This window comes from Pan troglodytes, chromosome 19, assembly GCF_028858775.2.
Source record: "Pan troglodytes isolate AG18354 chromosome 19, NHGRI_mPanTro3-v2.0_pri, whole genome shotgun sequence".
NCBI classification, from domain to species: domain Eukaryota; kingdom Metazoa; phylum Chordata; class Mammalia; order Primates; family Hominidae; genus Pan; species Pan troglodytes.
Window position 1 is genome coordinate 27,782,936 of NC_072417.2, and position 21,067 is coordinate 27,804,002.

The window sequence follows — 21,067 nt, forward strand, 5'->3', positions numbered from 1 at the left end:
TGGGACAGGAAGTGACAGCCACGTGACAGGAAGACATTTTTTTTCTTAGTGTTGGGGGGGTGATGAAGATTGTTTGCAGCCCCTGGGGAATCAGCTGTCCCCCAGGTTTCTCCTACCTGGAGCTGGAGGGAAGGGGGACCACTAGGAAGGGGGCCAACCCCCCCTTGATCTGCACAGTGGGTCACAGGACTGACAGGGCTCTCCCTCCCTGCCTGCCACTCATGGGTCCCCCCCTTAACCCCCCTCTTTTCCACTTCCTGCCGTGACTGGAGATCAGAGAACTCCCCACCGCAGCTTCCCCTTCTCAAGTCTCGATTCCTGGGCTGAAGGTTTCACTGTAGGGCGAGGGACAGAGGGAAGGAGGGCTGAGGACCTGCGGTAGGACCCAGGGGACAGAGGCTCCGGGGGGAGGGCCGGGATAAAGCCACTCCAAGGTAGGTGTGTACACACAGACACACAGCGAGTGGGTCACGGTGACACTGCCTGCGGGGTACAGTGACACATGGAGACTGCCTGACCTCAAGTAACTCTGTGGGGAGAGGGAACAGCCAGAGGACCCAGCCCCGGCGTGCCCCACTCTTGCCCTGTCCTGAGCCTCCAGGTTCATCTCCGGCATCTACTGGCCTCCAGGCAAGCAAGGTCCCAACTGTGCCTAGCCCCTGCCACCTCTCCCCTGCCACCTCTTCCCTGCCACTTCTCCCCTGCCTTTTGTGCTGAGGAATCCCCCTCACTGCTCCAAGGTGCCCGCCCAGACGAGGGCACCTTGGCTGAAGGTGGGGGAATGGAACCTCCCTCCACCCCCCTCCCCTTCTCTGCAGATGTCCCAGACTATATTTAGCCCAAACCGGGCGGCCAGCCAGACCCAGACTCCCCACTGGCCCAGAGCTGAGCTCCCAGTTTTTAGGCAATTAAAACATTAACAGAGAACCACCCCCATCTACACACCCCCACACCCCTAGCCCTGCCAGGGCAGCACAGCTCTGAAAACTTGAAGGAGGGCAGCCCAGCTCTGCAGCCAGGGATGGAGGTGGGGGTCATCAGGCAGGACAGGGGCATCATCCATAAGATCAGGTTGACACTTGGAGTGGCGAAGGGGAAGTCTTTCCTTGTTCCGGCAGAAGGGAAAGGCATATCCAGTTGGGAGGGTGGAGTTGCCTAGCTGCAGAAATTACACCTGTCATTCTGCAGCCCCCTCCCTAGCAAGCTCCAGTTATAGGGCTGGGGTTGGCAACAGGTGCGGGCCAGCCTGGCAGCAGCCTAATCCCCCCACCGGCTCCCCAGGCTGACAGTGGTGCCTGGAGGTCCAGCAGGGGCCCTTTGGGGCAGGATGTTAAGTAGAAGGAGGTGTCACTGGCCAGAGGGATGGACAGCCCATGGCCTTTCCATAAGAGCTGGCCCCTGGCCCTCATGATGTGTGCTGGAGGGTCTAGGGAAGCCAGGGAAAATGTAGTTCCATAGCACCTATTTCATTTCCCCATGATGCCAGGTGGGCGGGCTAGAGTGTGGGAGGTCTGTCTGCCTGCCTCTTCCTCCTCCTCCTCTCCAAATTCCAGGAACAGGCAAGGGAGGCTCCAGTTGTGGGGAGAGAGGGAAAGCAAGCAGGCGGTCCCAGCTAGGGGGGAGCGAGGGGAGGGCGGGACTGGAGCGGGAGGCAAGATCCAGACGAAGCAAGAGACACCCACACCCGAGACACCCACACCCGAGCCAGACTGGGGACAGACACACCAACGCTGACACATTCTCACACTAGGTCCCCACATGCCGCCCACCCTGCGGGGACACCAAGACACCCTCAGCCAATCCTGCCAATTCCCAGAATACTCCCTGGACACACACGGAGATCCAGGCCCTGCCCCCCACCGTGCATCCCCCCACAAACTGTGTGGGCTCCAGACAGCAGCCAGAGGGTGGAGAGGGGAGTAGAGGGAGGAAAGACAGCAGGCGTCAGAGAGAATGTTCAGCCAAAGCCCTGGGAGCCGGGATATCAGTTGCCATACTCCTTTCCCAAAACCCAGTAAGTCAAGACAACCCTGGTCATCTTGCCAGGGGCCCTGCCAGCTTCCCACACTCCCAAAACTACCGACACAAGATGGGTGTGGGTACTGAGCAAGCGGAGATTACCCCGCTTATTTGTCGCAGGGACAGGATTACCATCCCCAGATGCCTATCACCCCAGATCCCAGGCAGTGCTCCCAAATATTAATAGACCCCACAGAGGTCAAAACAAACCACCCCTCCAGCCTAGCCTAAGTCCTGTCCTGCCCATGCTTCCAAGAGGACTGGAAACTGGGCATTGGGGTTTGTATTTTGGGACAGGCCCCACCGTCACATCACACGGTTCTGAGGACCATCCCACCTGAGACTGGAGTCTGAGCAAGGAGTGGCCTGGGAGGAAAGGTCCCAGAGGGCAGAGTCAGCTTCCAAGACTAAATGGTTTAGGGGAAGGGGCGCGCATTAGCTGGGGTCTGGGTGAATGTCCCCAAAACAGACCTGAGGGGCCACTCAATGTCCTCTCCCCCATACTTAGACGGGGTGGCAGGAACCACGTCATGGCATGTGTGGGTGACTGTGCCCAGCGGGGGAGGCACATGGGTGATCAGGATGGGGCTGCCCACAGCTGGCTTCCTGCCAGGCTGCCTCAAGGTTGGGAGTAGGAAGGGGACTAAAAAGGTGTCCCAGGGTGGCAGCCGGTGCATTTAGGGTCAGACTGAAGGGATAGAGATTTAGGGGCTATAGGAAGGAGGATGTGGCCAGGATTAAGCCATTTCAACCCCAGGATCTTCTCAGAACTGCCACTGCATCTGTGCCACCGTCGCCAGTCTGATGGTGAAACCCCTGCAGTGATACCTCATATACACTCAATCACACCCTCAAAATCCTTGCAAATCCAAGATCCTCAGCTCCCAAGAGGCTACTCCAGTCTGACCCTCCTGACCTCTCTTTCAGGACACCACATGGTCCAGACTCCCAGGCAGTACTGATGTCCCAGCTCCCTCCAGCATACCATTTTTCACAGCCACAAACTCCCTGACTCCACAACCACCCCCTCTTATTCCTCCAGGAAGAAGCATCATACAACCAACTCCAAATATTTTTTCTCTTGTTCCTTCCCCCAGCCTCATCTCTACCCGCCCCCCCCCCCGCCCCCTCCAGGGGAAGCCCCAAGGCTCCAAGCCACCCCCACTCCAACCCGGGGCTTCCCCGGCACAGCCTCTTCATGGAGCCCTGTAGGAGAGTTTGGGGCCTGAGGTCCAATTTCCTAGCAAGACCTGGAAGGTCCTTACAGAACCACTTCCCCCAAAACAATCTTGCCCTATGAAGACTGCAACCAGAGAAGGGTATAAGAGACATCCCAGAATGTCCTGGCCAGGAAACTGAGGAGGGGGAGTGTCAGGGGCAGAAGTGATCCTTGGGGTAAGCAGCAGGGGGTGGGGGGGTCGGGGGGTGTTCTCAGAAACAATCCTTTCCAAGAATATCTACATACACATATGTGCACACAGCCATCAGACAGAAGGCAACCTGGTTACAGAAGACAGAGCCAGAGGGGGCAGGAGGTACCCTTCCAGGCCATCACACTGGGCATCTGATCCAAGACAGGATGGAGGGTGCGGAAACATCTCCAAGGCTGGGGAGCTCTTCTGTCTGGTTTCCGGGTTAGTTGGTCCCCATCCCCACCCTAGCACACTGGAGGCCTGTCTTTCCTTTCGCAAGGAGCAGCCTGACAATAGGCCAGTGCCCAGAGAGGAGACGAGGGGACATAGCCAAGCTCATTTCCCAGCCGTCCCCCCAACCCCACAACAGGCTCACACACACATCTGGCCAGCAGCTTCCAAGCCTCGTGGGTGGCACCAGGTCCCAGACACCCTCAGCAGAGCAAAGTCGACAAGTCAGTCTATTCCGTCTTCCCCTCACCCCAAAAAGTTCCCACACCCCATGATGGCACAAGACCCAGGAACACCCCTACACACATACTGCATTGGCTCCCGCACCCAATTCTGACGGTTCCCCTCACTCCACGGGGGACACCAGCTGAACCGGCCCCGCCCCCGGCCGGCTCCCCCTGGTGGGAGTGGGCCCCCTGGCTGATTCTCCCCAAACCACAGGGCAGCTCAGATAACAGGAGGGAAAAAGAGAGGGGGCTAGTCCGTTGAGCATCCGATCTCTCCCCAAACAGGTTTGAATTCAAGTCTTTTTGTTTTGCTTATCATTAAAGAGAAAAAGAACAGAAGTTCCCAGCGGCGGTTCTGCAACAGCTCGAGCGCGGGGGACACGCGCAGCAGACGGCCCCAGACGCCTCAAGGCTGCGCGCGAAGACACGGCGCAGGCAGACTCACAGACGGGGCTCCCCCACCCTGGACACGGCGGCAGCGAGTTGGGAAGCCCAGGAAACCCCGGGTTCCCGTCGGAAGCCTCCTGGTACCCAGTCCCCTCCCGCAGCACCAATCTGGGGCAGGACATGGGGCCCCGACGCCTGCGGGAACCAGGGGCTCCCCAAAATCCCCGGGGGAGGAATTACCTCGCAGCGGGGGACGCAACCCGTTCGGGGTGCCAGCGAGCACAGCGTCTGCCCTAACCCGGCGCCCTGGTGCTGCTCGGCATCAGGGTGCGGGGTCCCGGGAGAGGAGCCGTCCGGGGGGCCGCGGCTCAGGGGCGCGGGGCGATGGCAGCGGCCATAGCGAGTCACGTGCGGAGGCTGAAACTTTACCCGGAGCCCCAGACTGAAGGGGCGGAGGGTACGGAGCAGAGGTAGGGGGAGGCCCTGTCCCTCAGGCCCGCCCCTGCCCGCCCACCGACCAATCACCAGTCAGGGGCGGATCTACAGGCTCACGCCCGCCCCCGCCTCTCCTTAATAGACCTCGGGAAAGGCGAGTCTTAAAGGAGCCGCTCCTAGTTGAAGACTGGACCGTGGGAATCCGGGAGAATCCCTCCCTCAGACCCAGAACCGAAGATTCAGAGCAAGAACGGGGTGAGGTTCTGCGGGAAGAATGAAAATAGCGCTCGGTGGAGAAGACCGCAGCGTGTGGTATCCTACACTCCTTTCCCCCCAACCACACACACACCCACACCTAAACCTGAGAAGTGAGGCGGCGGCGTAATATGGAAGTGAGTGCGGTGACTCCTGCCCTAGCTGTCAAGCCCCTGAATCCTATAATTATAATCCTCTTCTAGGGACCAGCTGGAACTGAGAGCTGTGTGACCTTGACCAAGTCACTTCCCTTCCCTGGATCTTAATTATCTCAGCTGCAAGAAAAAGAAAAAAAAAAAAAAGAGTCCAGGAGTAGATCTCCCGCAAGTATATCTCTTCTTTCCCCAAACACCTCTGCAGCTCCAGTGGGTCCTAGGAACTCTGGCTCAACCCAACCCTCCCAGCCCCCTTAAAGTACTCTTCTCCTCAAAGGGCAAGACTTTTGGATCTTCCAGTAGGGGCGCCCAGGAGCACCCCTCCGTGCTCAAAGACTCAGACTCAAGCTTCTCTCTCCCGAACAAGTCTGGAGAAGCCAGGAAAGCTCTTTTTCATGTTCCAGCTGGACAGGATCTGAATCACCCTCCATCTGAGAGACCCCCAGTCCCCAATACAGTCATGACCCCCCTCCCAGCCTGCCGCTCTGTTTGGGAGGATCCTGTCCCCATCGCTAGCAGTCCACTGGCGGGCTTAGGGGGAAGCAGAATTGCTTAGAATACTCCCCTCTCGCCCTGTTCCCAGGCAGAGAAGTGGCCACAAGTGCCCCCACAGAACTTCCCACTGGAAGGGGAAGTGCTGCACTCCCAGGCCTCCAGCCCAGTGAGGAGACTCTCAGCCTGACCCGGTGGCAGAGCTCTCAAACCCACTGGTCCAACGGACCCCGCTTTACAAACAAGGAAAGAGAGTCCAAGAGCAGGCACTGGGTTTTGTGCACAGTCGCACCGGTTGCAGAACCGGGTCTAGAATTGAAGTATCTGATTGTCCCTGGCTTTAGCCCAAGAGCCATGGTAAGGTAGGACAAGCCAGGATGGCGGGACCCTTTGCCCTGAGGGCCGGCGCACGGGAAACTGCCCCAGCAGTGCTGGGCCGCGCTTCCCCAGGCCCCTTCCCGCCTGCTGGGCCGGAGCTGTCTCCCGCTCCCGTCTGGATTTCCGTCCGCCGGTGCGAACCTCCCGCCCAGCCCCTCCCGCCCTGTCCTGTCCAGATTCATCCGCAAACATGCGCTCAGCCGGCAGGAATGCGCCAATGGCTCCCAGATGTGGACGCCACCGCTTAACCCCTTACCCCCCAGCCGCGCTCCCCCAAGGGCCTTCCAGCCTGAGCCCCGCCAACAGCAGGGAGCTCTGCCCAGGTGAGAACCAGCCCAGGACTGGAGTCAGCGCCAGCCCGCCCCCAGTGCCCACGGACACCTCCCAACCTAGATCCTACCTGTCTTCCTTCCTTGAGGCTGGAGGGGAAGGCTCATGGACACAAGAATGCAAGCATGCATGCACACAGCTACACTGCCTCCCAAGTGGGACGACCTTCAGGTACACCTGCCATCATAGGGTCAGGCATCCTGGTACAAATGCATTTCCACGTGCACATTCAGGGCAGGGATGTGTACATCCCCGACGCATGTATGCACATCCACGCATGAACAAGTACATCCAAACACATTTGTGCACAGACAAGGGCATGAAGCAGAGGGTGGGGCACACTTCTGCACAGACACAGAAGTAGCCCCATGTGTGGATGAGGGAAGAAATTCATACACACAAACCCACCCCCCGCAGGGGTCAGACACTCAAACAAGACCAGCACCCGTGTGTACAAACACATAGCATGCACATCTTTGGGGCATTTCCTTCCTGTCCAGGGAAACCAGTACCACCTGTCCAAGGCCCAGCCCTACCCAAGTTTGACTGCAGAAGGCAGGAGAGGTCCCCAGGTGGGGGACCAGGAGTCTTCAATCTGCAGCAGCAGTTGAACTCCAGCTATGCTGGGCTCATAACAGGGCTTCCACCCCCCCACCCCCCCCACCCCCCCACCAGGGACTCTGATGCAGGAGGAGAGAAGGGTACCCAGGGAGCAGCAGGAAACTAGCAGAGAGAGAAAAGCCACAGGCTCGGGGCGCCTCACTCTAGGAAGGACACTCCTTGGGGCCTACTGTTTCCCTGCACACAGGAGATAGGCTGGGGGAGGAGTCTGAGCCCCATCCCTCTTCAAACTAGAGGAAGTGAAGGAAGAGAGTCTGGACAGGTACCAGGGCCAGTGGCAGTTCTCAGTAGTCAAAAGAGATAAAATATAGCTCTGAGACACCCTAGGAGGGCCCACACTTCTAGTACAACAAGGCTGTCTTCTCACAGCCTGTGGAAACTCCTGAAGAACAGCATTAAGTGATAGTCCGAAGAGATGATGAGAAGCAATTGGCCCTCCAAGACCATGGTGCGGGAGTTTGTTGGAACCAGCTCCAGCTGACTCCTCTTCCCCTCCCAAGCCTCCTAGCTCATCCCAAAAGGAGCTCCTCCCACAAGTACCTTAATAGTCCCACTCCATTTGATTCTCACAGTCCTGAAGGGGCAGGCTCCTGTTGCCATTGTAGAGATGAAAAAACTGAGGCTCAAAAAGAAAATTGCCTTCCTCAATGTCATACAGCTTGTCAATGGCAGGGCTGGGATTCAAACCCAGGCCAGGTATGGTGGCTCACACCTTTAATTCTAGCACTTTGGGAGGCCAACATGGGACGCCAGGAGTTGCTTGACTCCAGGAGTTCAAGACCTGTCTGGGCAACATAGCAAGACCCTGTGTCTTTTTTGTTAAAATAAATAAATATGTGTGTGTGTGTGTGTGTGTGTATATATATATGCATATATATATATATAACCCAATCAATGTTCCCTCCTCAACTCTTTCCTCCCCTACTTACTCCAAATCAAACATATATCACTCCACTCTGTGCCCTGCTACCTTTTCCTTCACCCCTTAGTGGATCACAAGGGAGAAGCGCCATCCTTGCCTGGCTCTGCAGGTTTATGGGTGGGGCCAGGACATGCCAGAGAGAGATCAGAGAAGACACTGGGGGCTGCACACATAGCCCTCCACCCCCACCACAAGCCTGGTGCCCACCTGCCTAGCAGGCATGGCTGGGTGACTCAGCTGCATCCGGGGGAGATGCCAGGGCAGTGACTCACCTACCGAGAAGAGCTGAGCCTGGCACCTTGCCAGCCCCAGGACAGAAGTGACTTAGTCACCACCAAGACTGTGATGCCCAGCAGGCACAGCCCAAGGATTGGAGACAGGGGCAGACTGTCCCTCCATGGTTACATGCGCCCCCTGGCAAAGAATGGGCCTCAGCATTCTGGGGCCAGCAATGTCTGTGCCAGCCCCTGCCCCCTCACCACTGCCCACCCCCACCACACCAGGCCCCGCTCCAGTGCCAACAAGTTTTGTGAGACCCCTGGGCTGCCCTGCCCCCACTGCAGCCTGCCCATCACTCACCACCCACTCTCCCACCTGCCCCACCTCCTCCTGCCACCCAAGTTGTACCCAGGCTGTGAGTCTCCTTTAACATGTCCTGGCAGCACTCCCTGCCCCCACAGCCCCTCTCACCCTCTCCCCCCATATACACATGCACTCAAACACACTTCTGCCAGCCTTGCTTCTGCCAGCAGCTGCTGAAGTTGTTGAGCAGGAGGGAAATTGGGAGGGTGGGGTGCAGGGATTGAGTTACCAGAGCTGATGGGGTGGGCTGTCACCCAATCCCTTCCCCAGCTAGTCCCCACCCCCACCCCACCCCTCCACCCGCCGTATCCCTCACCCACCTGCCTCCCTTCCTACCTCTGGCTGGCAGCCTACTGCCCTTATTAAGCCCCTCCACCCAAGCTAGAAAATAAATGTTCAAGAGTATTTGTCATGTTAAGATCAGCCTAGTATATGAGAGAGAATGAGACAGAGACCAACAGAAAGAATAATTCCTGTGCTCAGTGCTCTGGCTACAACCACTAAATATGTGTATGTTGAGCCAGAAGGGGACTGAGCAACTCCGCAAGTCCCAGAAGAGTTGGTGGGGCCCAAGGAGAGTTGACAGGCTAAACAGCCTCAATCCATTTGCACTATTGATTTCTCACACACCGCAGTAGGCCTGATGGGGGGTATGATAAATCAGCCCCCAAGAGGCACAGAAACTGCGTGGAGAGAAGGGGAGGGGCTCCTGAACCACAATTGGTGGTGCACCATGACTTGCTTGGTGCGTTGGGGGTGGGCAGCAGAGGAATAGGAGATGTTGAGTGGCATGAGGCAGGGTAGGGGAGAGGGTGTTGGATTAAGGCCTGTCTGGAACACCTCCTTCCAGGTGGGTCTGAACTAATTTGTAGGAAGAAGGTGGGAGACAGATGCACCATGTGTGGCTACACAGGCAGGGCCTTGAACAACCCCAGGGGGTGCCATTCACATCATAGTCTATGGAATGGTTCCCCCTGCAGCTGTGCAGCATGGTGGCCTGTGGGGAGAGCCTGAGGCAGAAGACAGAAAGCAGACTGAATTCTGAGGGACCACAATTCTCCATTGAGTTTTCTCCCCATACACACCCCAACTTGCCCCAACTTTCCCTGCCTCCAGGCCTTAGAGGGGGCCTCCTTCTGACTAGCGATCAGAAGCCAGTTGTAATCTCCCCACTCCTCAGCCCTGCTCCCTTCTTTTGTTGGGGAGATGGGCAAACAACCACCATGACCCACAGGTCCTGGGCAGGGCAGGAGGAGGGCTCACAAAGGGCTCTGGGGAGTCTGGACGTCCCTTCTGTAAGGTGTCTCCTAGCCCCACAGCTCACCAGCCTGTGAGCCTGCTGGAGCCTGTCCAGCAGCTCCATTCACACCAGTGGCCACAGGCCACCCAAACAAACCCAACTCTGACCTCCTTCTAGCCTGGACACAGACTCTTTCCACATGGAGACTTATAAACAAACCAAGCTGGGATTTTCAGAGACCCTGCACAAAAAAGCAGATGGGAAAATGGACCAGGTGTGCCTGGCTCATGGTCCTCCTTGCTGCAGTAGGGGAGGGGAGCACACTGAGGTGTGGTGAGGAACCATGACAACAGAAAAATGGTGCAAAGGGAGGGCCTGGGTTCAGGTCTCAACACAGCCAATGACTGATTGAGTGTTCTCTCTAGGCCTCAGTTTCCTTCTCTGCAAGGGGAAGGGATTGCCTAGGTAGCCTCTAAAACCCCTTCCAGCTCTGAGTCCAGCTGGATAAAGAAAACCCTGTAGGGTGCCAGGACTCTTCCACCCAGTCCAGCCCGGCCCATCTACCTGGGTCAGGCCCCTCTGGGTAAGGTCCTGCCCCTGCTCCCCATGCCTCCTTGCTGTCTTCTGCCCCTCTGGCCCTTCCTCACTCCTCTGCCTGCCTGCTTACCCTCACCTTGGCCAGCCCCTCTGCCTGCCCCGTGCTTTTCTGCACGTCCCTCCTGCCAGGGGACTGACCAACTAAAAATAGTCCCTGCAGCCTTTCTCGCCCACAGCTGCCCAAAGAGCAGGAAATGAGGGGGGCAGGGAGGCCCATGCCCTGCCTTACCCCCACTAACTCCCAGGTCAGAATCATGTCCAGCACTCCAGCCTGGGGCTAGCGCCAACTTGGCCATCCTGGGGGCATCCCACACCCCTTCCCTAGGGGGAGGCCTGCCCATAAGTGCCTGCAATCACAGAGCTGCCCCTACCCTGCGGGAGGAGGAGAAAGGAGGCAAGCGGTCTAGAGGGAAACCTTCCCAATTTCTGACAAATCAGTGCCAACCACATTGTGGGCACCCAGAGGGCAGGGCCTGGCTCCACTGACTGGTCTTTTGAGGGCAGAAGGAATTGGCTTGGGGAAGTTTGTGACAGTCTCCTTCATCCTGGCCCAACTGGAAGGAAGACAAAATAGTGCCCCAGCCTCAATTATGTTAGTCCCTTGCTCCCCAAAACCAGGGATTTCACTAGCCACCCGCAGATATCATGGGGAAAAAAACTAAAAAATGAGAGCAGGAGATGTAGGCTTCTGTAAAGAGAGAAGCCTGGAGGCAAGAATAGGCCATGCCTGCCAGGCTGGGCATGTGCTGCCCCCAAGCTGAGTCAGAGGCTAGGAGGGAGAAGCTGGGGTGCTACAGTGCCAGAGGCTACTGTGCCCCCACCCCTGTCCCACCTGGGATTCCTGACACCTCCCAGCCCTAGGGGAAGGCCCTCCCCACAAAGGAGGAAGGAAACCAGCTAAGCGACTCTCTGGAGCCCTGCAGGGGAGCCCTGCACCACAGGCAGGCGGGAAACCCAGGAGTCCTGGCGCCCAGCCCAGAGACAGTGAAATACCTTGGAGGGGAGGAAACAGCCCAGATTGAGGCAGACATGTGGCACCCCCAGAAGCTCCCAGATGTGACCCACAAGGAGGTACTGGCCAAAGGGGCTAGATGAGGCAAAGTGAAACATTTCTGAACAAGAAGAGAGAAGAAAGTGGGGCTATGGGAATGGGGTGGCGGGGGTCAGCCTGGCTCATCGCTGTCCTTTCCTCCTTGTCAGAGTCAGAGACACTGACATTAAGGTCATCGAATATCAACCAGGTCCTGAGGACCTTGGTGTGTTTCCTCCTCTCCTAGTCTCCAGACCCCAGCCTGTTCATTCCTGAGCTTCCTCTGGCACCCCTTCCTTGGGGCCAAGCCAAGTAAGAAATCAGCAGACCCAAGGTGGTGCTTGGGAGGCCGGGGCAGTGCCAGGGGCAGTCCTCATACCATCCTCCCACTGGCTTCCCTCCTGCCTGCTCTTAGCCGCCACACATATCTCAGCTGTCGAATCCGATTAGGGCTCCTGCCCAGTGAGCCGGACAAGGAGGCCACTGGGCAGGGGAGAGAGAGACAAGGACGCCAAGCAGGGATGGCAGAAGGAAGGTGGAGACATGGCTCAGGGGAGCAAGTATGGGGCCCCAGAGGAAGAAATGCCTGGTGGAGAGATCTGTACTCTGTGACCACAGGTGCTCTGGTAACAGCTACAACCTGCATTAGGGGAATTCTGCAGTAACCGGGGCAATAACCCTGCCTAGTTCCTCCATCCCCCAGATGGGCAAAGGATGGGGGAAGAAAACTAAAGGCAGAGAGATTGACCTAGATTTAGGAAGAGGATTCCATCCTAGATTCCCCCAGCCATTACTACCGTTTGCAGTGAGCTTTACGATACATTGTCTGTGTGGTTTTAGTGGCAATGTCCCTGCTTGCTACTGATAGCCATTTTTACAAATGGAGAAACTGAGGCTTAGCGAAGGGGAAGACCTATATAAACACATATAGTTAAGTAACCAGTCTAAGTCTCCAGTTCAGGCCTCTGATTCCTAGTCCACTGCTCACAGTCAGAATCTCTACTTTCCTTGTTGGATCAAGACCAGAACGAAGTCTGAAGCCAATTCATTATCCACCCTGTCCTCTAAAACCAACCTTTAGGGGACCCGGGGAGCCATGGAAGAATGCAGAGCACACCCCACACCTAGACAGAGCTACCAGATGGGGACATGCCACCCATTCCTATCATACATTGATTGCTAGAGGAGTTCCCTCAGTGTGACCAGTCTCTTCTATCACCCCCCTCCCCAGTCTACTACCCCCAGAAGCAAGACACACACTCACACATGGTAACTCAGACAAGGTGTACACCCTTCCTGTAAACCCACCAAACCAGAATGACATGCCCTAGATCTTCAGAGAGCAGGGCCTGTCTGCCCACCACAGGAGAGAAAAATAAGCCACTGTAAACAGTAGGTGCCATCTAGCCCTCTCCCAGAGAGCCTGTAGCGGGGCAGAAGCTTGGGGACCTTGTAGCTCTAGAGAAACACCAGGAACCTGAGATTCTGAAAGCCAAGGAGCTCAGGGAGCTGGCAAGGCTGGGTGACCTCCTCAATCTGGTCCACACCCCCTTCCCTAGCCATCTGGACTGAGCCTGTTCTGGCCTGGGCCACACTCTGGTATCCCTCCCCTTCAATGCATGCAGCCACCTCTATCCAAAGCTTCTAGATCTTACAACCACATTGTCCCTACACACACACACACACACACACACGGGTGGGGTCGGGGGGCTTCTGCAGCAGGTGTTGAGATGTTGACATGGATGGGGGCTCTAAGCTGAAAGAACTTTCCTAGAGGAAAAGCTCACCAAAATGCTCACAACCTCCACTACCCTCTAGCAAAGCCTTTAGCCACCCAAGTGTGAGATGAACCTGGAAGGGGACATTAGTTCCCCTACGAGGTGTGTAGGGAGTAGGGGCAAAGTCCTGAGCTCTTTGGGTGAGGAAGCAAGAAAGAAATCCCTTGGGAAAGCTCAGGTCCCTCTCTGGCTCTCTCCTCTCTCTGTTACCTCAGCACTTGCCAATTCTCCAGTCTAGGTGAGGTGGGGGAAGGGGTATTAGGCAATACCGCAAAGGAGGGTGCAAGGGCGTGGGGCCTGGGCAGACCTTCCCCCTACTCCCCACTCTTATCTAGAGAACGGGAACTGCCTCAGGAGAAATGCAGGAAGGGTGCTGGAGGGTGCAGAGGGCTCTGAGCTTTCAGACACCCCACTGTTCCCAGGCTCCCACCTCCCAGGACTACAGTGAGCGACGGGAGAGGAGGGATGGGGAAAGCCAGAACTGGCGAGAAGGAAATGGCTAGATCAGAAGCAGAGGCCGGGGTCAAAGGCGGCCAAAGAATTGGGAAGGGGTGTGCATGGTCCTACCTGCTCAGGTGTGTGCTGGCAGGGGGGCGATGGGGTTCCCAGGAGAACCGGGGAACCCCTCTCAGCTCGATTCAGGATTCCCCCCTGCTTCTGGGTTAGGCTGCTGCAAGAGGCACGGGTTCCCGTTGGGTCCTAAAGCCCACTCGCCAACTAGAAGGCTCTCCCCGCCCTCTTCCACCAGCCAGCCCCGACTGGGTCAGCGGGCGCAGAGCGAAGGACTGATGGGGGAGAAATAACCCACTGGAAGAAAGATGGGCGTCTGGTCATCGGCTGGGGACAGGAACAGTTCCCTGTCTCAAATACACAGCATATGGATAACTCGAGGATAGGATGACCTGAAACAGGAGAAAATAGACATTTCTTCCTGCCTGCCCTGAGCAGATGGATTTAGGTTTTGGTGCTGGAGGTGGGGTTAAGATCTCTTTCCCTGCCACTCCTGCTAAGACATTCAGCTAGAGATTTTGGAAAGGGAGCATTTATTTTGGTTGGGCGCTCACTTCTGTCCTCTTCCTCATGGACTGCAGGAGTCCCTTCATCCCTCCCAATTATTCCCAAGGGCCTAGGAGGCCATAGAATGTGAAAAAAGATTTTCAGCATGTAAAAAGTGCAGGCTCACTTAGATGGCAGCTGGAAACAGGGGAAACATGTAGGACCAATGTATGTGTATCTGGGAATGTGTGGGGTCTGCAAATATACATATATAGGCAAGAGTATAAACAGGTGGGGTTAGGGAAGGAGAAAAAAACAAAAAAGAACTTTGGGTTACATCTATTACTGGAAATGGTAATTGTCAGTGGAAGAACAGGACGTAGAACCTAGAGGTCAACTAGTGCCCCTACCCAGCCCTCAGTAATGTCCCGAATCTTTATGACCAGAATAAACAAGTTAAAGAGAGAATATTTTCCTAGATACCATTTAGGATAAATATAGGGGCAGAGGGACCTCAATACAGCAGATCAACTTCAAGGTCACTGATTCAGTTTAGTATAGCCAGTCTTCTCAGTAGCTCAAAAGGGAGAATTCAGATTTGGTGGGCTAGATGGGCAAGAGAAAGCTGGATAAGAATTCTGAAGTTGTGGATTGAGAACATTTTGCAAGGAGAGTTGCACATATCTCTAGCAGCAGAGCAGGGAAAACGTCATGAGGGGAAGGGCCAGAGGAAGTCAGCGACAGACTTGAGGGGAGAGGGCATGGCCTCTCCCTAGAAGGGGAGAAGACACCAGCAATGCCTCCACCTCTGTCTTGCAGGAAGAACTGAGTAAAGGAGCTGGACTAAGGATGGAAGGCCCCAGGGTGGAGTCCATGGGGTGAGTTTAGGTCAAACCTTTCACCCTAATGTGCCTCAGTTCTCTCCCAGCTGTTAAACAGGGCTCTTCGTTCTTCCCAGGCAGTTAATGAGTGTTTACAAAAGGGTCTGGAGATCCTCAGATCTCAGCTGGGCCACCACTACAGTTATAAAGTTCAATAAGAGCTGAGTGTTATTTGGGGAGGAGAGGAGTAGGGGAAGAAGGAAACAGATACTCTCTTATAAACTAAGGATAAAACTAAGCTCAGAGAGAAGCACAAGCCTAGCTGTCACAGGATATCCTTGTGCCCATGGATGGAGGTCACCCCACCCCCCCATCACCACCACCAAAGGCTGGCCTCCAGCTAGCTGTAGGCAGAACCCAGACTAGCAGCTGGTCTTCATTAACTCCAGCTTTTTCACCCCCCACTGTGAACCCACAGCTTCTACAGGCCTAGGCTAGAGGGGGCTGCCCTAGCCCGACCTTGCAGCTGACACTGGGGTGGGGGGCACCGCACCAAAGGCCAAGTTACCAGCTGAAAAGAAAGTTGAAGCAAGAGTCCTTTTTCCCATTGGGAGCAAGAAGAAAGCAGTGTGGGGGTGAGAGGGTGGAGGTGGGGGAATTTAGGGCAAACAGCAGGCAGTGAAGTCAGCTGGATTGAGGCCCAGAAACCCCCACACCCTGGGGCCAAGTCTTACTCTAGCTTTGCTTTCAGCTTAAGTCTTGGCGAGGCCCCAAACTAGGGAAGGCCCTGGTTGCCCCTTTCCGCCTCCCTACCCCCACCCTTATTAAATACACATTTTATCTCTCAGCATCTTCATTATCTTAACTGAAGGAGACAAGCAGTGGATGGCGGCAGCAGAGAGCGTCAGGAGCGGGGGGCGGTGCGGGGAGCAGGCGCACCCTTGTTATAAAGTGCTGATCTAGCTCTTTCAGGCAGTGTGGGAAACAGAGGAGGGATCAAAGGGAGTGAGGCTGATTCAGAACTCAATTAGAGCTTTTTAAAAAACGAAGCTGGCTCTCTCCTTTCACCAGTCTTCAGCCTTTACCCAAGCCCCTTGCACCCAATTAACTTCCACTGCCAGTGCCTTGGGGCTGGGGTTGAAAATCAAGGGGAGGCCAGAGGGCACACCTTCTCCCCTTACGGAACACACCTCTTCTAAGAGGAAGACCTGCACTGTTTGTAGCTTAAGAGAAAGTATCTTAGAAGGTACCTTATCTTTTCAGGAAGAACCTGAGATCACAACTTGCCCCAAGTTAAAAAGAGGGACATCAAAGGTGGGCTCCTCCCTAAACCCTTACCTACAGACCCAGCTTCTGGCCAATCTAGCCACACTGAGTAACATCCAGACAGGCAGCCCTCTTCACAGCCTGTAGATAAGACTCTTCCCCTCATAGCCAAAGCGTCCCACCAGCAACATGGAAGTTGCCTCAAGCAAAATGCCACTACATCAGAGGGAGTGATTGGAATGCATCTGTGAGGCTAATAAATGCTCCAAAACTGTGCCAAGACACATTTTGTAAGACAGAGCACCCTTCTTATGCAGGGGCCTGCTCCACCTCTGTGCAAAAGTACCACCAACGTTTACCTTCAGCTTAGAACTGTTCTCACCACGGAGGGAAAGGCAGCATCTTATTTGGTTCACTTATCTGTTAAACAACTATTGAGTACCTACCAGGTATTAGGCACTATACTAATTGCTAGGCACAGATACAAATGTAAATAAAATTTCAATCTTGGATCTCTTTTGTCCTCCCTCAGCAGTCAAGGTAACACATCTCAAGATATTTAAAAAATATATAACCGGCCAGGCATGGTGGCTCAAGCCTCTAATCCCAGCACTTTGGGAGGCCGAGGCGGGCGGATCACGAGGTCAAGAGATTGAGATCATCCTGGCTAACACAGTGAAACCCCATCTTTACTAAAAATACAAAAAAATTAGCCGGGCATGGTGGCGGGTGCCTGTAATCCCAGCTACTCAGGAGGATGAGGCAGGAGAATGGTGTGAACCCGGGAGGCAGAGCTTGCAATGAACAGAGATCGCGCCACTGCTCCAGCCTGGGTGACAGAGTGAGACTCCATCTAAAAAAAAATATATATATATATATAATATGTATATAATACATATTATATAATATATATAATATGTATATAATACATATTATATAATATATATAATATGTATATAATACATATTATATAATATATATAATATGTATATAATACATATTATATAATATATATAATATGTATATAATACATATTATATAATATATATAATATGTATATAATACATATTATATAATATATATAATATGTATATAATACATATTATATAATATATATAATATGTATATAATACATATTATATAATATATATAATATGTATTATAATACATATTATATAATATATATAATATGTATATAATACATATTATATAATATATATAATATGTATATAATACATATTATATAATATATATAATATGTATATAATACATATTATATAATATATATAATATGTATATAATACATATTATATAATATATATAATATGTATATAATACATATTATATAATATATATGTATATAATACATATTATATAATATATATGTATATAATATATATAATATGTATATAATATATATAATATGTATATAATATATAATATGTATATAATATGTATATAATATATATAATATGTATATAATATATAATATGTATATAATATATATAATATGTATATAATATATATAATATGTATATTATATATAATATGTATATAACATAATATGTATATTATATATATGTATATTATATATATAATATGTATATTATATATATAATATGTATATTATAGATAATATGTATATTATATAGATAATATGTATATTATATATAATATGTATATTATATAGATAATATGTATATTATATATAATATGTATATTATATAGATAATATGTATATTATGTATATAATATGTATATTATATATAATATGTATATTATATAGATAATATGTATATTATGTATATAATATGTATATTATATATAATATGTATATTTTATATATAATATGTATATTATGTATATAATATGTATATTATATATATAATATGTATATTATGTATATAATATGTATATTATATATAATATGTATATTATATATATTATATGTATATTATATATTATATGTATATTATATATATTATATGTATATTATATATATTATATGTATATTATATATTATATGTATATTATATATATTATATGTATATTATATATATTATATGTATATTATATATATAATATATATATAAAACCTAAGTCACATCTTATTCCCAACTTCTCATTCTTATTGGTGTATCTGCTTTCTGTCTTTTACAGAGAAAGGGTCTCGCTCTGTCACCCAGGATGTAATGCAGTGGTGTGATCATAGCCCATGCCGAGTTGAACTCCTGGGCTCAAAGCATCCTCCCATCTCAGCTTCCCAAGTAGCTAGGACTACAGGTGCATGCCACCATGCCCAGCTAATTTTTAATATTTTTTTGGTAGAGAAGGGTAAGCGGGTCTCACTATGTTGCCCAAGCTGGTCTCAAGCTCCTGACTTCAAGTAATCCTCCCGCTGCTGCCTCCTCCCAAAGTGTTGGCATTACAGGCATGAGCCACCACACCTGGCTTGATGTATATTCAAAGGGACACTTAGTAAAGGTAGGGAGCAATGCAAAAGGGGGGGCGCAGAGAGAATAAGGCTCTGCCAACTTTTTGATCTCTGGGTAGCTTAGACCTCACACATTTTTTTTGAGACAGAGTCTCACTCTGTCACCCAGGCTGGAGTACAGTGGCATGATCTCATCTCACTGCAACCTCCACCTCCCAGGCTCAAGCAATTCTCCTGTCTCAGCCTCCCAAGTAGCTGTGATTATAGGTGTGTACCATGGCACCCAGTGAATTTTTGTACTTTTAGTAGAGACGGGGTTTCGCCATGTTGGCCAGACTGGTCTTGAACTCCTGACCCTTAAGTGATCAGCCCGCCTTGGCCCCACAAAGTGCTGGGATTACAGGCATGAGCCATCACACCCAGCATTTTTTTTTTTCTTTTTGAGACAGTCTCATTCTGCTGCCCAAGCTGGAGTGCAATGGCGCGATCTCGGCTCACTGCAACCTCTGCCTCCCAGGTTGAAGCGATTCTCCTGCCTCAGCCTCCCAGTAGCTGGAATTACAGCAACACACCACAATGCCTGGCTAATTTATTTTAGTAGAGACAGGGTTTCGCCATGTTGGCCAGACTGGTCTCAAACTCCTGACCTCAGGTGATCCGCCCGCCTCGGCCTCCCAAAGTGCTGGATTACAGGCGTGAGCCACCACGCCCAGCCTGGACCTCACACATTCTTGCAGAGTTAGCTAGCCACAGGCAAGTCTCCATTGAGCCAGAAACGTCTGTGGCAGCTCTGGGGTTGAAACACACACCTATTTATTTTGTCTATGCTCTTTCCATGGCAATACCCAACACTCTATGGAAGCTTAATCAGCTTCCTTGGGGTGGGGGAGAGAGATAAACCAGGATATAGACACACACTCCATCACCTTCAAAAGGAAGAATGTAGGTCAGCATCTTTGCCACTACTCTAAGTGAAGCAGCCTATGATCCTGGCAAAAACTGCTAACCACAAGCCCATCCCATCCCATCCCACTAAAACTCCTACCACCTTCCTGAAGCTCTCAGCTTCAGGGAGAAAAGCCAGCAAGGAAAGGGCTTTCTTCCTCAGCAGTCTGAATTACACTTAAGACTTTACTGACAAACATATATCAGCTTTTGCTCCCACAAGGGCAGCAGAAGCCAAGCAGGGACACTAAGTCTGCTTCATGCATCATTGACAGAACCAACCCTGTTCCAACTGCTAAAGTCTTAAGAGCAGCAATGACCTAGAAATTGACAGTGAGGGGAGAAGAAAAGGAAACTAACAAATCAGTAGACAGAAAACTCTATTTCCAAAACCAGGGGAAAGGGAAAGATAGAGGGGAAAGAAATTTGGCCCCTTTGAATCTACCAATGTGATTTTGGCTGGAAGCCAGGGAGGATACATAGCAGCCCCACTGCGAGTCAAGCCATGTTCCTGACTCAAGCCCTACAGTTAAGAGGAAGGCGCCAAGCCTCAAACACAACGAGGTGGGGAGGCTGCTCCTTATTGGGCAGGATCCTACTGTGGACACAGAACAGACAGCAGCTGCCCACAGTGTGGAAACAAACTGTAAAGCAGTCACGTCTCTTAAGGCTGCAGCATCCAATAAAATGTAATTTAAATCAAGCTTCGCATCTGTTCTCAATCCCATTCAGTCTCTGCTTTCCATCAGCCTTCGGACAATCTTTGCAATTATGCATGTTAACCCTTATAGTCCCAGACACTTTCCAACCTTCTAGGTATAGAACTGTGTTTCCATGTTCAAACTACCTTCAGAGGGAACGAATACTCTAGTAAAGGAGTGTGAGAACAACATTCAGACTCATGCCTACAGACTATCTTGTGCTACACACACCAGTGGGTACTGTTCATTTCAGAGGGCTCTCTCTGCTTTCCTTGCCTCTATCCCATACCACCTGTTGTAGCTCAGATCACATTACATGGATACAGTGGTCAGGATGAATGAAACAGTGGCCAACAGATCACTTGTACACATATCAAGTTCCAAATGGAAGGCCATGTCAGAAAGGTAGAGGCAGCAGCAGGAGAGCTCAGGGAAAAGCAGACTTGGTCACTGGCTCTCAGATCATTCATATCACACATGGTTTACATTTCAAGCATTTGCTTCAGTTATGAAAGGACAGCAATCTCCCAAACAAATCAAACTAGAACTTCCCCCTTTCCCTCAAAACTACCTCAGCCTCAAGCATCCCCTTTCAAAGTAGTCAATGTTATAAGGGTGCCCTCTGGTGTCTCAGTCACAAATTGCCATTTAATGCCACCAAACCAAACCCAGAAGGCTCTTGATTAACCAACCATATGGACTAATTTATCTAATAAGACTGGAAAAATGTGTTTAGATGAAAACCCAACCCCAAAGTAGTCATCTTGAAACAAGTGGCTTCATCTAAGGGCAGCAAAGACTGTGGGACAGCCT

The 21,067-nt window shown here is 51.6% G+C and overlaps 1 protein-coding gene and 1 long non-coding RNA gene across 4 annotated transcripts in view; one reads left to right on the forward strand and one right to left on the reverse strand.

The window, feature by feature from the left end:
- RARA (retinoic acid receptor alpha) overlaps nucleotides 1-13,873 on the reverse strand; it is a 48,613-nt gene extending 34,740 nt beyond the window's left edge. The window contains exon 1 of one of the 3 annotated variants that reach the window (XM_016931848.4): nucleotides 13,659-13,873. The gene's annotated coding sequence lies outside the window, so the exon portion shown is untranslated. Of the gene's footprint in view, nucleotides 1-4,516; nucleotides 4,787-13,658 lie in introns of those variants that run through there. The other 2 variants (XM_063799610.1, XM_016931847.3) reach the window with 2 other exon arrangements.
- Nucleotides 334-5,096, forward strand: LOC134808949 (uncharacterized). Its single transcript, XR_010153229.1, has 2 exons — nucleotides 334-639; nucleotides 4,214-5,096. It is a non-coding gene; the product is annotated as an uncharacterized LOC134808949 (long non-coding RNA).
- Nucleotides 13,874-21,067: the final 7,194 nt, after the last annotated feature.